Source organism: Cupressus sempervirens, chromosome 10 (assembly GCF_028749045.1).
Source record: "Cupressus sempervirens isolate cs-2001-9-10 chromosome 10, ASM2874904v1, whole genome shotgun sequence".
Lineage (NCBI taxonomy): Eukaryota > Viridiplantae > Streptophyta > Pinopsida > Cupressales > Cupressaceae > Cupressus > Cupressus sempervirens.
In genome coordinates, this window is record NC_143127.1 from 259976066 (window position 1) to 259991018 (window position 14953).

Sequence of the window (14953 nt, forward strand, 5' to 3'; positions counted from 1 at the left end):
AATATTGAGAATTTTAGAGATGAGATGAACAAGACATGGAGGAGAAAGGAAGATTGTAGCACATCAAGTGTAGATGAGATCACGTCACCCAATGGGTCAAATGATCACACCTCCTCAAATTAAGCAATCAAGAGGTATGTGGGACCAATATTTAAAAGGATAAACTATATATGAGTTCCAAGGATTTAGTTTTGAAAAGATTACATATGCATGAATAAAGATGCAAATTTTTATTAGGAATCAAGAATAAATCTTCAAGTTTTGTCAATTTTCATGTTACTATCGAGCATGAAAATTTTCACTATGGTTGCCAAGTGAAATGTTAGTGGATGTTGAGCTAGCAAAGTTGTTAGTGAAGGTTGATCTTGTAGTGGTTTCCAAGCATATGGAAAAACACATGGATGTCAAGTCAGCCAAAAATTCAATTAAAGTCAAGCTTATAGTTGTGTAAGTACTTAGCATTAAATGTAGTGTTTTAAGGGCTATTTGATCAATTCTTGCTCATTTGACATCATTAAAATTTGAAGTAGAGTATGAAGATTTAAAGGTGATCTGAAGAAATTGATCTAATTATTTGCAAGAGATATAAAAGGTTGTTCAACACCATTCCAACAGGATTCACAAGGTATTTATCATGTGTTGAGCTATACAGTTTTAAATTTCACAAACCTTTGGTTTCATGTAATGGCCTCTAGTTCTTTAGTAGCCAAGGTTGTAGATGGAAAAGAGTTTTTGAATGTGCAATTGATAAGCAATGAAATCAAACAACCTACTTTTAGGGCTATCCTAGACATAGCTTACAAACAGGATCCCTCTGGTGTATTATCCATGATACCATTGCAAGTTTTGATGATACAAAATGTTAGAAGCTATTATGCATGAAAAATTGGAAGTATAGGTAATATGGAAATTAGGAAGACATATGGAAAACTATGTGAGAATGGAGCATTCAAGGAAGAATTTAAAGTTTTTGAGAAGAAAGGGTTAACTCATGCACTAGATTTCCCTGATGTATTTAAAATAGAGTGAATAAAAAAAAAAATTGAGTAGAATTCATGACAACTCTATATGGCTAGAGAATGGATTGGTGAAAATCATCAAGAAGATTGTGCATAGAGTCATAGGATATTCAATCCTAGATCAGCCCAAGATAATGAGAAGTGAAGCTAAGAAAATAATTGGAACAAATACATGGGCTATGTGGAATAAATGAGGCATGATAATTGATACAATCATAGATCCCCTAATATATTTTGCAATGAGGATTATAGCACATAAATTCTATAAATTGAGTAGATTAAGTAGTGTATCTTGCATTGTAGTTGATGTGGGTTATAAAATAGTGAAGAAGGATCATATTTATGATCTTGCTAAGTTGTAGGTGCAACAATTGATTGAGAATTTGGGAGCTATAAAGAAAACCAAAAGTGCGCAATGTAAATTTGGATCTATTCTTGTATGCATTTTCTTTTATGTGTAGAATACATTTCCCACATTTGGTAAATTTTCATGGAAAGTAAATTGACCTATTGTAGTTCAAATAGGTGAATTTATTGAGAAAACTAGGTGATAACTTTGAATTTTTCATGACAAGTTACTTTGAATATTTCAAACAATCAATGAAGAAAAGAATGAAGATACTAGTCTCACTAGTGAAGAAACATTTTGATGATTTTTCTTCCTAGTTGGCATTGACTTCACATATGTTCAGGAAGTAATTCCTAGAGTGAGATGGCTAAGGCCATTAGGATGTAAAATAAATGTTGATGAGGCCTCTACAGAAATCACAACATTACTTGCAAAAGAAGTGGACAAAGAAGCCACAACATTTTGAAACTATGACATGGCCAATTCAAAGATTACAATGGAATTGAAGACTGCCTCAATGATCAAGAAGAAGAATAAACTAGTTAAGAAGTTGAAAGAAAGATTTGGTGAAGGAGAAAATGAAGAGGAAGAGGAATATGATGAAGAAGAAGAGGAAACATAAGCTCGAGCACCATTAGCATTAACACAAGGTCAGGGAGAAGACCAACAAAAAGAAAAAGTGAAAATTGTTGAAGGTGTTGAGGAAGAAGAAGCTAGTGAAGCACCTACAGCTATTGAGAATTGATAAACCTACTCAACCTAAGCCTGCAACACCTACCATAAGGGCTAGCACTAGAGTCACTGTACAAAAGGCTAAAGAAGTAGCCAAGCCTAAGGAGAAGAAAGTCGAAGCTCAGAAGAAACCAAGGAGGACATATGTTTCTCAAGATGACTCTGATAAAGAGAAGATTGAATTGGATGAAAACAACCAATTTCAAGTAGTAAGTCATAATCACTCTTCTGATTTAGAAAATCTATGTGAGAATATTAGGAACAATGTTGATTTATCAAGATTCTCTCATATTGAGTTTGACAATCTTGGGAAGATTGAAAAGAACCAAGTTGAAGAGGTGGTATATGTTCTGCTAGAAATATTCGAAAAGACTCCTCTAGAACTTGCCAACTCTGTGCCTAAAATCTTGTATGATAGAGTTCAGCAAAAGTGGCACTATTGTTTAGACATTGAGAAACAAATCAGGGAGACAACTCTTGCCCAAGTTATGCCAGAACTTAGTAAGGCTGAAATGACTAAAGCTATTATGAGGTATGATGTAATATTTGTGCCAAAATACAAGGCATTTAGCATACTACAAAATAACATTGAGGATGTTGTATAGAAGTCCAAGTAAATGTGGAAAATAACATATGGACTATCAACATCTAGGGAAGCTAAGCAGATACCTATTGCGGTAGGTGAAGATGAAGAAGATGACATTAAAATAGGAATAGTTGAGGGAGGCACAGATATGAGCATTGACACCTAGGCACCAACTAAAGAAGAGAAGCAAACATAACAGAGTGTACCAGATACACAAGTGTCAATTACTAGCCCTCCATAGGAGACAAGTGCAAATATTGAAATTGTCAAAGTTAAGGATGTCTCTGAGACTATTTATTAGAACAACAATCCCCTTATAGAGGATGATTTGAAAAAGATACTTGTTGAGACCACTCTCCAAGATAAACTATGTGATAACCCTAAACTAGTGAGTACAAGTGAGATTTAGAAGACAGATAGAATAATTGTAGAGGAGGAAGTGAAAATACTAGACACACCTATTATCACTCCTTAAGCCACTAGTGTAAAAACCTCACTACCTATAGTGGTATATCAAAGGAAAGAGATAGCAAGTTCCACTATTAGTACACTTGTGCAAGACACTCCAGTCTTAGTGAATATGCAAGAAACTTAAAATGATAAGGATGAGATAGGTGGAGAAGACAAGCTAGAGACACAAGAGAATGAAGGTACTCAAGGAAAAATAGGCCAAGTAGATACACCTGCACTCTAGCACAAGATCAAGGTGCAACTAGAACTATAGAGGAAGAGAAGGATAAGAATGAAGAGTTAGGTTTGACATCCAAGCCAGAGGAGCAACTAGAAATTCAAACACTGGTGACATTACTAGAATCTGCTACTCTTTCTAGTCAATCTCTTTAGAGGTTGAGCATAGATGCTACACCATTGAGATTTTTTAGGTCAATTCCTAGCTCATCTAAGGAAAAATAGGTAACTACATATGGTAATGTTAGCCCAGATGAAGAGATTATGTTGCCTAAATTTGATTTGGTATCAATCACAATTGAGCAAATGGGTATATTACAAGAGGCCCTAACAAAGAAGAAAAATCAAGAACTGCTCAGAAGGGAGCATAGGCATAAGAAAGCTTTGATTAAAAACAAAGATATTTTCCTAGATGCATTTAATCTACCAACTCCAGATGAAAACAAGCCCATCATTGAAAAATTAACCAATATAGTGAAAAGGGTTACTGATACAGACTTGGATACAAATGTAAAACTACTTGAATGGTCTAAAATGAAGTTCTAAAATAAGGTAAATGAGAAGATATCAAGTGTTATTTCACTAACATGGGTTAAACTAGCAACAAAGATAGAGAGTGTGAAGAAGGTACAAGAGAACATTTTCTCTCTTTACACCAAATTGTGTAATCCTACACTCTTCACACAAGAAATAAGGAATCGCATCCTAAGTTTGGAGAGCCATATACAATCATCTAGCACTACTTTTTCCAGGTCTCCAGCTCAATGTGAGAAACACTTCAGGTACCTCTTGCAATCTGAGAGTCAGTTAGCATCTTTACAAATAGATGAAGCCAACATTAACTAATTAGCATCTAGTCAACATTGACTCCACACATGGATACATCACACAAGGAACTAGGCTATGTTGAAGCTCTTATGAAGAAAGATCCTCATCTTTCTATACTAGAAGGCTTAGTCCACCTTTCTATCAAGCTAGCCATCCAAATCAAGTCTTTGGAGGTAGCTTGTGACAATTGGGATGTAGCTATAAAGATCATACTTGAGGTCCATAAATCATTTTTGGACAAATACACTATTAGTGTATAACCCATTGACATAAGTGTCAAAAAAGGGGGAGTAAGAGTAATGGGGGAGCAAGTAGAGCGAGAAATCAAAGCAAAGAGGGAGAAAAACCGAAGGGAGAGTAAGTGAATAGAGCAACAAAAGACAAAAATATTAGCTCAAACAGAAATAGAGACAGAGTATCAATTTATACCAATCTACTCAGCAGGAGAAAGATTTTGATAACAAAGTACTAAACTGAACTAAACTAAACAATCAACTTAGAGGGAGTTATGAAATTGTAAGGTATGACTGATAAGTCATGTGTTGCAAAATTATGATATTTTGAAATTTTATATAGATATCTATGTTATGCTTTTAAGGATAAGATCATTAATGCATGACCAAGTGTTTTTGACACTCATGTCAAAGGGGGAGATTGTTAATATCATATTGGATTTGACAAGTGAGTGTCTATACACTTAAGTCATTTACTTAGTTCATGTTGAACAAGTAACATATGTTGAGCACAACATATAAATTAGAGCATGTCAAGTAAATAGTGAGTGTCAAGCCACTCATGTGTTGAGTTATTCAAATGTCAAGCAAGAAGTGCATGCTGAGTCATTTAGATATTGAGTGACATCATTAAAGTTATAGTTAGTGCTGAGCACCAAGGACTTCAGATGTTGAGTAACACGGTTTTGACATAGTTGTTTGTATTGGCACAAACTACTATGTAAACCATTTTTAAGTTGACTTAAGGATTGATTTATGATCTTTTGTTGATAAGGAAGAATCTTAGTTGTGAATCCTTATGTATTATATGCATCCAATCACTAAAAGGGAAGGTTTAAGCAAAAATATGGGTGAATCACAGCCATTAATTTATACCTAAACCTAAGTCACCTAGGTCTTCTTAAGGAGGACAAACCCTAAATGTTTTAAGTGAAGTGTGAAGAAGGAGAGTTTGTATGTGCAAATAAGACATTCATGGTGACAAAGGTATTATGATTTAAGTTTCATTGCAGAATCAGTTAAAGGAGAATAGAGGAAAGGAAATAGTGGATAGTAGAGAGACATTTAATCAAAAAGGATCAAGTACACATCAATATAGAGGTGATCTGATATCAAGCAATGGAGTGCTAATTGCAAGATCATTATTGAGACATTTTAATAGGTGAATCAATTAAATCTCTTAACAAAGTAATCCTAACAGGCTATATTAAAATCCTCTAACAATGTGCTTACTTAATTGTAAGTTAAAGTCCTTTAATCAAGCACACTTTTAACATGGTGTTGAAATCCTTTAACATGGTAAGACCTAGCAATATTTGTAAGCTTTTAACAAGGCAGACCTTTCGTAGTGTAGATCATGTTTCATGATCAAACATTGTAACCTTCATTGGATACACTTTATTACTGCAGTAGTGAATATTTGTGGGTGTTGTCCCCACCCCAATTTTACCTTCTCATTGGAGAGTTTATATGTAATCATATCTTGTGTCATACATGTGTGAATGCTTACTTTTTTACATAATTTAAATGTATATGATTTATATGGTATATTAATTTAATTGTTAAATTGTGGGATGGATGTATGGTGAATGTTTTTATGGGTAAAATTTTGAAGCACTAATTCACTCCCCGCCCCAACCCCCCTGCCTCCCCAAAGTTTACCTTTCCTATTGTAATTCCAATAGTATTCTACTTCTTGTCATCACTCATTTCTCTTTACTTCCAATAAACTGATTCTCATGTTGGTTCTTTATCAAATTTATGTTTGGTGTAGGAGTTTCTATTACAACTCTTACTTCTTCCCTTGGTTCTGATCTCTATTCTTCTCTTTGTTCAACAATTTGAACATTATTCTAGAAATCATTGTTAGCCTCAAAGAAAACTTCAATATTTCCTCTAATAGGTTTAGGATTATCTTCTTCTTCATAAAAAATATAGTCCAACATTCTTTCTTTAACTCCAAACTTTTCATCCACTTTCACATTTGTACACTCAACAATTTTCTTAGCTCTCTAATTAAAATATCTATAAGCTTTTATTTTCAATGAATAACCAAGAAACATGCCTTCAGTTCTTCTTGCATCAAACTTACCAATATCATCATTCCTCTTTATATAAAACTTCCAAAAATTCTGAAATATTTCACTAATGGTGCATGTCCAAACCATAATTCATAGGGTCTTGTTTGTAACTTTTCCAATCTACACTCTACTCATGGTGTATTGATGAAGGGTGCTCCCCTTAATACCTTAAACACATAACAAAAACAAAGAAATAACAGTAATTTGTGAGAAAAAAATATGGGTGTCTTATTATCACTACAAATGCAGAATTACAAAATTCAAAATTACAATATGCTAACCCACATGGATGCCTTCATTATAGTAATCTACAAGAAAAATTTGCAAACTATCACCCAAAGTTTTCCTAGACAATGTATGGGCATTTCTTAAATAGGCAATTTACGTTGGTCTCAGATTGGTTTTGACAATTGAGTGTCAACACACTTAAGTAAATTCTAAAGCTGATGTCAAGTATAATATAGATGTTGAGCTATAGTATGTGCCAAGCAAGAAATTCAACAGATACCAAGTGAACTTCAAGTGTTGAGCAAGTTTCAAGTGCCAAGTGATAAGTGATGTCGAGTCACTATAAGTGTCAAGCAAAGTATAGATGTTGAGTGAGATAGAGTTACTATAGGAGCCGAGTAAGACAAAATCCTATATGTGCTGACCATCAGCAATCAATAAGTGTTGAGTAACACAGAATCAGCATATGAGTTTGTGCCTTCACAAACTCAAATGTAAACCATTTTTGAGCTGACTCAAGATGAATCTTGAAGGATCTAAAAGATAAGATCAAATCTTTTACATTCCCTATGTCATCAACATGCAGCCAATCAGATTAATGGACAAAACATGCAACCAAAAGGAAAAGTGTAAAGATTCAAGTAGGAAAGGATGGATGAATATCAATTGTAGATTCATACCTAACCCTAAGTCTCAAAGCCTTTAAAAGGAGGTTGACACCCAATAATTTAGTGTGAGATAGTAGAGTGGAAGTGAGTAAGAGGTCATGTGGGAATGCATGAAAGAATGCTAGCAAAGCTTTGAAGGAAGCAAAAGGGGTGTAAGGACTTAGAGGAAGAATAGTTTTGTAGAATCAGTTGGTCAAGAATAGAGCATCAGCACAACAAATAGAGTTATATTAGATCAGGAAGGATCAGATTAGATTGGATAGAACAAGGGTTTGGAATTAGCAATTAAAGATTGTAAGTCATCAGATCAAGACATTCTACTATACTTTCTAACCATTGTATTAGGAGAATAAAAATCCTATGATGATAGGTTGACTTAATAGCTATACTATAGGTCCTTAACAAGGTTGTAAATCCTTTAATAGGGTAACATTCCAGGTGAGTGTTTGTAAATCCTTTAGACAGGTCACTTTTAACAGGGTGTAAAGCCTTTAATAGGGTAGACCTTTAACAGGGTAGACCATTATTGATGGTTAAACTTTGTAACCTTGACTAGTTACATATTGTTGTAGTGAAAATTTGTGGGTGTCATCGCCACCCTAGTTTTACCTTCTCATTTTGGAGGGTTTCTAGGTGACCAAAATCTTGTGTTATCAATTTTCATGCATGTCTTTACTTTCATGTTATTAGAAGATGTTAGATGCATGTGATTGATATAAATTAAAAATTTAAGAGGTTAAATATTGTTACTTCTGATTCACCCCCCCTCTTTGAAGTAAATCTTCCCACTTGTAAATTCTAGCAATTGGTATCAAAGCTAAGTTCTCATAAGGAGAAGCCTTATAGCTTGGAGAAAAAGATCTGGAAATGGAAGTCTACAAACTTGGGAAGATCATAGAAAGCCAGAAGATTGAGATACATCTCAATTTGCATTCTTTGGAAGAAGCTAGAGAAGAACTGAGAAAATTCTTAAAGAGAAGAAGAGAGATTGCCATAGCTAAGAATGATACATAGTACAAGAAGATTGACATGTCAAAAGTATTTGCAAATGGAGATTCCAAAGAATTTGATGCAGTAATAGCAGACCTAATGGAGAAGAATAGAGCCAAAGCAGAAAAGACTAGAACTCTCAAGATTGAACAAGAATATCAAGACATGATGCTTTGTGAAGTGACTAAACAAAAGAGAAGAGTTATTGAAGATAAGGCTATAATAGAAGAAGACAAGAGAAACCTTGCTAACATATTGGAAGAAAAGTTAATTGAGCTTGCAAGAATTTTCAACATGTAGCTTGACACCCTAAGCTAGATTATGAGTGCACATCATGAACTAAATGTTAAGGACATTGAGATCTCCACAATGAAGATGCAAAATGAACAATTGTAAAATGACCTAAAAAGAGAGAAAGAGATTGCAAGGAGTTTCAACAAACCTAGTGAAGCCATCAAGTACTTTTAATAGCTACTAAAATCACCAAGAGCCAGCAATGGTACTACAGGACTAGGATACGCTAGCACTAAAAAAGGAGGGTCATCCAAGACTACAAAAGAAAGAAGTGACAAAGGTGAGAACACAAAACCTACTTGTCATTTTTGTGGTTGAAAAGGACATACCTCTAATGTGTGTAGGAGTAAGAACACTCATCAGCATGAAAAACCTAAGAATATGGGTCACTGTCACAAGTGCAACAAGCAAGGACATCAAGCACATGACTGCAGGACTAGAACTATCAGGACACCAAGATTTGAAGGTCACTGTTACAATCACAAGAAGTATGGACATAGAGTTTTTGAGTGCAAATCAAAGCCTATGTGGACACCTAATCAACCACCAAGGGAAAATAATTATGGACATCACTACAACTAGGACTACAACACTAGACTAAGTTGTTACTACTATCAAGAATATGGACACATCCCTGAAAATTGCATAAGAACACATTTTATTGGAAACTACAGCAGATGGTTGAGCCAAACTACATGCTTCAATTGTTTGAAGACTAGACATATCAGTAAGAACTTCCCAACAAGGTCAAAGGCACCCAACTCAAAGTTCAACAAAGGAAAAGAGAAGGTAAATGTTCAACACATCAAAGGAGAGATGAATAAAACATGGAAGAAGAAAGATGGGAGTAGCATATCTAATGAAGGAAGCACTTCACCCAAAAGGTCAAGTGGTCACACTTCACCTAACTAACCAAAAGAAGGTATGTGGGACTAATATACAAAGATTTATCATATATCAGTTCCAAGACAAACAAGTACTAAAAAGGAGAGATCAAGATGAATAAAGATGCAAAGTTAAAATTTCAAGTTTTTACAAGTGTTGTTGAGTTGTGTTCAGCTATCGAGTAAAATCCTAATACATGTTGAGTTGTTTGTCAAAGTTAGTAGAAGCCAAGTGATTAGTTATAGTCGAGTTGGTAGTGGATGTCGAGTAGTGGAAAAACTAATGGAAGTCAAGTAAAGCAAAAATGCTTAAGAAGCTGAGTGGATAGATGTAAATGCACTAAGAATTAAATGCTATGAAATAAGAGTATATGACCACATTTTGAATCATTTTTCACCATTGTGAGCAAAGAGTAAAGATGAAGAAGAGTGCAGAACAATTTCCAAGTAGAATTTTGAGCATTTGAGTATATTTCTATAGAGATTCAACATAGTTTCATCGATTTCAAGGTATATATACTAGTGTCGAGCCATGTAGTTTCAAATTTTCTTTGTGTTTAAACCCTAGTTCAAAGAAATGGCCTCCAGTTCTAGAAAACCTCAGGAGAAAGAGATGCTTGAAGTTCAACTAGTGTCAAATGAAGTTAAGCAACTTGGTTTTTGACCTATCCCTAAAGTTTGCTACAAGAATGACCCAGCCAGAGCCCTATCCATAATTCCTCCTAAGGTAGTAATGGTACAAGATGTTAGGAGATGCTATAACTATAAGATAGGAGCCCTAGGAGATATGGAGATCGGGGAGGCATATGATAGATTGTGTGAAAATAGAGTCTTAAAGGAAGAGTTCCAAATCATTGAGAGAATGGGCTTAACCTATGCCCTAGAGTTCCCTACTACCTTAAGACTAAATCGATCAAAATTGTGTTGAGTAGGATTCATGATGGCAGTTTGTAGTTGGAAGATGGCCCACCCAAAATATCAAAAAGGGTTATTCATAGGGTAATAGGGTATCCAACCCTAGATCGGCCTAAGACCCTAAGAAATGACTCCAAAGAAGTCATTGAGAAGAATACAAGAGCCAAATAGAACAAGAGAGGCATGACCATAGATACTATTAAGGATCCTCTTGTTGATTTTTCTATCAAAGTCATATCCCACAAGTTTTATCAATCTAGTAGACTCAACAGTGTTCCATGCATTGTAGTAGATGTTGGCTACAAACTTGTTAAAAAGGATCATACCTATGATCTAGCTAAACTACAACTATAGCAAATCAATGAAAATTTGGGAGCTATAAGAAGAACAAAGGGTGCCCAATGTAATTTTTTTGCAATTTTGATATGTATATTCTTCTCTATACAGAATGAATTCCCATTTTTTGGAAAGGTTAGCTGGAAACAAATAGGTCCATAGTATCCTAGGTGAATGAATACATTGAACAAATGGGGGCAAATTTTAAGACACTCATGACTAGTTACTTTAGAGATTTCAAGAATTATATGAAATAGAGATGGAGGATACCTGTTTCATTAGTGGAGCAACATATAAATGACATTTTCTTTCTTGTTGATATTGAGTACACTTACATTCAAGCAGCCATACCAAGGGTAAGATGGTTTAGACCTCTCGGGTATGAGATAAACATTGATGAGGCATCTGTAGCCATAACAGCTCTAGTAGAAGAGGAAGTAGATAAGAGTGCCCCACATTTTGGCGCATGTGATGTGGTGAGATCCAAGGTGGATATGGAGCTAAAGACTACTTCTACATTGAAGGAAAAGGATAAACTAGTGAAGAAGCTCAAAGCAAAATTTGGAGAAGGCACAATAGAGAAAGAAGAAGAAGATGAAGAAGAATATGAAGAGGAATAGGGGAAAGGACCACTAGCATTAACCTAAGTCATGGGTAAAGATGCTAAAGAAGAATATGCTACTGAGCAAGAAGAAGCACCTAAGCCAGAGCCCAAAAAGAGGAAAGCACAAAAACAGCCTGTTGCACAGCCTAAAGGCAAAAAGAAAATAGCCAAGCCAAGCCTAGAAAAACCTACCACAAGGGTAGATACAAGGGCAACAACTAAGGTGGAAAAAGAACAAGAAAAGAAGAAAGCTTCAAAGCAAGGAGGGCCAGCAAAGAAAAAGAGAAGAAAATATGTGGCACCTCTAGAAATAGATGAGGAAAGGACAAAGTTTGATGATAATGAACAATTTAGAGTGGTAAGTCACACCAAAAAATCAAATTTGGAAAATGTTTGTGACAACATTAGGGATAATGCAAATTTGACTAGATTGAAAACTATTGATTTCAATAAGTTAAGTAGAGAGGAGCAAAACATAGTGAAAGAGTCAATTTAAACTATGATGGCCAATTTCAAGAATACTCCACTTGAACTGGATAATACTATGCCTAAGGAGCTATAAAAAATTGTAGAAAATAAATGGCATTATTGCCTAAAAATGGAGAAAGAAATAAGGGAGTCAGCTTTGGCTCATGTAATGCCTGACATCACTACAGTTCAAATAAGAAAGGCAAGTAAGAAACATGGGAGAAAATTTGCACCCAAATATAGAGCCTTCAACGTTCACAAAATAAAATAGAGGATGTTGTGAAGAAATCCACTCTCATGTGGAAAGTGATTTATGGCCTTCAAATAGTAAAAGAAGGACAAGAAGATCCCTTTGAGGGAAGAAATAATTATGAGGAAGAAGAGGAAAATGAAATGGAGGAAGAAGGAAAGAAAGAAAAAGAAGATGTCACAGTGGAGAAGGAAACACAAAAAGGTGATATGGCAATAGCTAAAGAGCAACAACAAGAACAAATTGTGTAAGACACATAATTACCACCACCTAGTCCTCCATATGCAACATCTACACCTAAAGAGACAATAATTGTAAAGGGTGTTCCTAATACCTATGGTCAGAAAATCAACCCATTGACTATAGAGGATCTCAAAAAGATCCTTCACCAGAATACTTTACAAGCACAATTATGTACCAATCCAATCTTCATGAGTGTAGAGGAACTACAGAAGGTAGTAGTTGAGATAACCAAGGAGAAGGTGAATCCACAAGAACCACCTTCACAAACTCCAACAACTACAAGTGGACAACCACAAGAGCAACCAGCACAAGATGCATTTGCTAAGGTTGATTCCACAGTGAAAGTAACTTCAACTGCTAAGGAGAAAGAATAGGAGAAAACAAGACAGAAGGATACCTATGCTCCTATAGCACAAAGTCAAGGTGCATCTCTTCTAAGTACAATAATTGATCAAGGCAAAACTGAAGAAGACAAGGAGGAGAGTCCTAAGGAGAAGGAATAAGAGGCAATCCAATCATTAGTCAATTTTCCTACTATAGGGACTCCTACTAGAACTACACAATAGTAGAGCACTGATGTAGTACCACTACAAATATTAGCACTAGGCTTGAGTTCTACCAAGGTAGCAAGGGTAGTTCACTATGGAGACCCTACACTTGATGAGGAGATGGTCATACCAAGATATGACTATAAAACAATAAATATAGAATAGATCAATGAAGTGCAAGAGCCATTAGAGAAGAAGAAGAAGTAGGAGATACTCATGAATGAATATAGACAAAGGCAAGCATTAATAGAAATTAAGGACATCTTTCTAGATGCTTTTAGCCTACAAGTACCTGATGAGACAAAGCCCATCATGGATCAATTATCTAACATATTGGACCAAGTACAAAATGAAGACCTAGACACCAATGTCAAATTACTTGAATGGTCTGAAAATAAATTCCAGATGAAGGTAAATGAGAAAATATCTAGTGAAATAGTACTCTTTCAAGTGGAACTAGCTAAAAAGATAGAGAAAGTGAAAGCAATACTTGAGAATATATTCTCATTGTACTCCAAATTGTGTGAGTCTTCATACTTCACACAAGAAACAAGCCAGATAATATTGAGCTTGGAAAGGAACCTCAAAGTATCTAGCACATAGCTACCAAAGGATCTAGCTCAAAGTGAGAAGCATTTTACTACAACACTTCCCACCCAAAAGGAATTAGTTGTACTCATAGAAGATGAAGCTAACATCAAGGCCAAGTTGATATAGATATAGTTTGCAATAACTCAGCACATGGAAGTTTTGCATAAAGAAATGGCCTATGTAGAGAATGTCTTGAAGAAATATCCCAATCTTTCTACATTTGAAGGCCTGGAACACCTTGCAGCAGAGACAGCCATCCAACTTAAAACACTAGAAATTGCATTAGACAATTGGGATGCTTCTCTGAAGATCATAATGGAGGTAAATAAATCTTTTTTGGCTAATTATTCAATTCATTCATAGGAACTTTTGACATAAGTGTCAAAAAGGGGGAGATATAATAAAGAGGAGATTTAATTGGGGGAGATACCCAAAATACATAAGACCCAAAAGGGAAGATACCCAAAGGGGGAGATTTTTGAGTTTTGAGCAAAGATAAGAAGATAAAGCCAAAAGGATACAAAAACCACAAGGGAAGTATGTGAAAGGGGGAGTAAAAATGAAGCAAATAGAAATAGAGTAGATAGGACATAATGATAAGGTAGAGCATGGAAACAGCATGAGACAAATCTAGCATAAGGAATTTTGGATACAGAAATGTCACATCAACTCAGGGGGAGTTACAAGTTTTTGATGTATATCGCCTTCTACAAAATTTTGAACAAGTTTTTGAGGTTTTGTACATATGTTGAACAAGTTGTATATTATACTCATAGATATTAGATTCATAATTCTTAGTTAAGTATTTTTGACACTCATGTCAAAGGGGGAGATTGTTGGTCTCAGATTGGTTTTGATAATTGAGTGTCAACACACTTAAGTAAATTCTAAAGTTGATACTATAATATAGATGCTGAGCTACAATATGTGTCAAGCCAAAAATTCAATAGGTGTTGAGTGAACTTTAGGTTTTGAGCAAGTTTCAAGTGCCAAGTGATAAGTGATGCTGAGTCACTATAGGTGTCAGAAAAGTATAGATGTCCAGCGAGATAGAATCCTATATGTGTTGAGCATTAGTAATCAGTCAGTGTCAAGTAACACAGAATCAACATATGAGTTTGTGCCTTCACAAACTTAGATGTAAACTATTTTTGAGCCAACTCAAGATGAATCTCAAAGGATCTATAAGATAAGATTGAATCTTTTACATTCCCTATGTAATTAGCATGTAGCCAATCAGAAAAATGGAGAAAGCATGCAACCAATAGGAAATGTGTAAAGATTTGAGCAAGAAATGATGGATGAATATTGATCATAGATTCATACCTAACCCTAAGTCTTGAAGCCTTTAAAAGGAGGTTGATACCCCATAATTTAGTGAGAGAGAGTAGAGTGGAAGTGAGTAAGAGGTCATGTGGG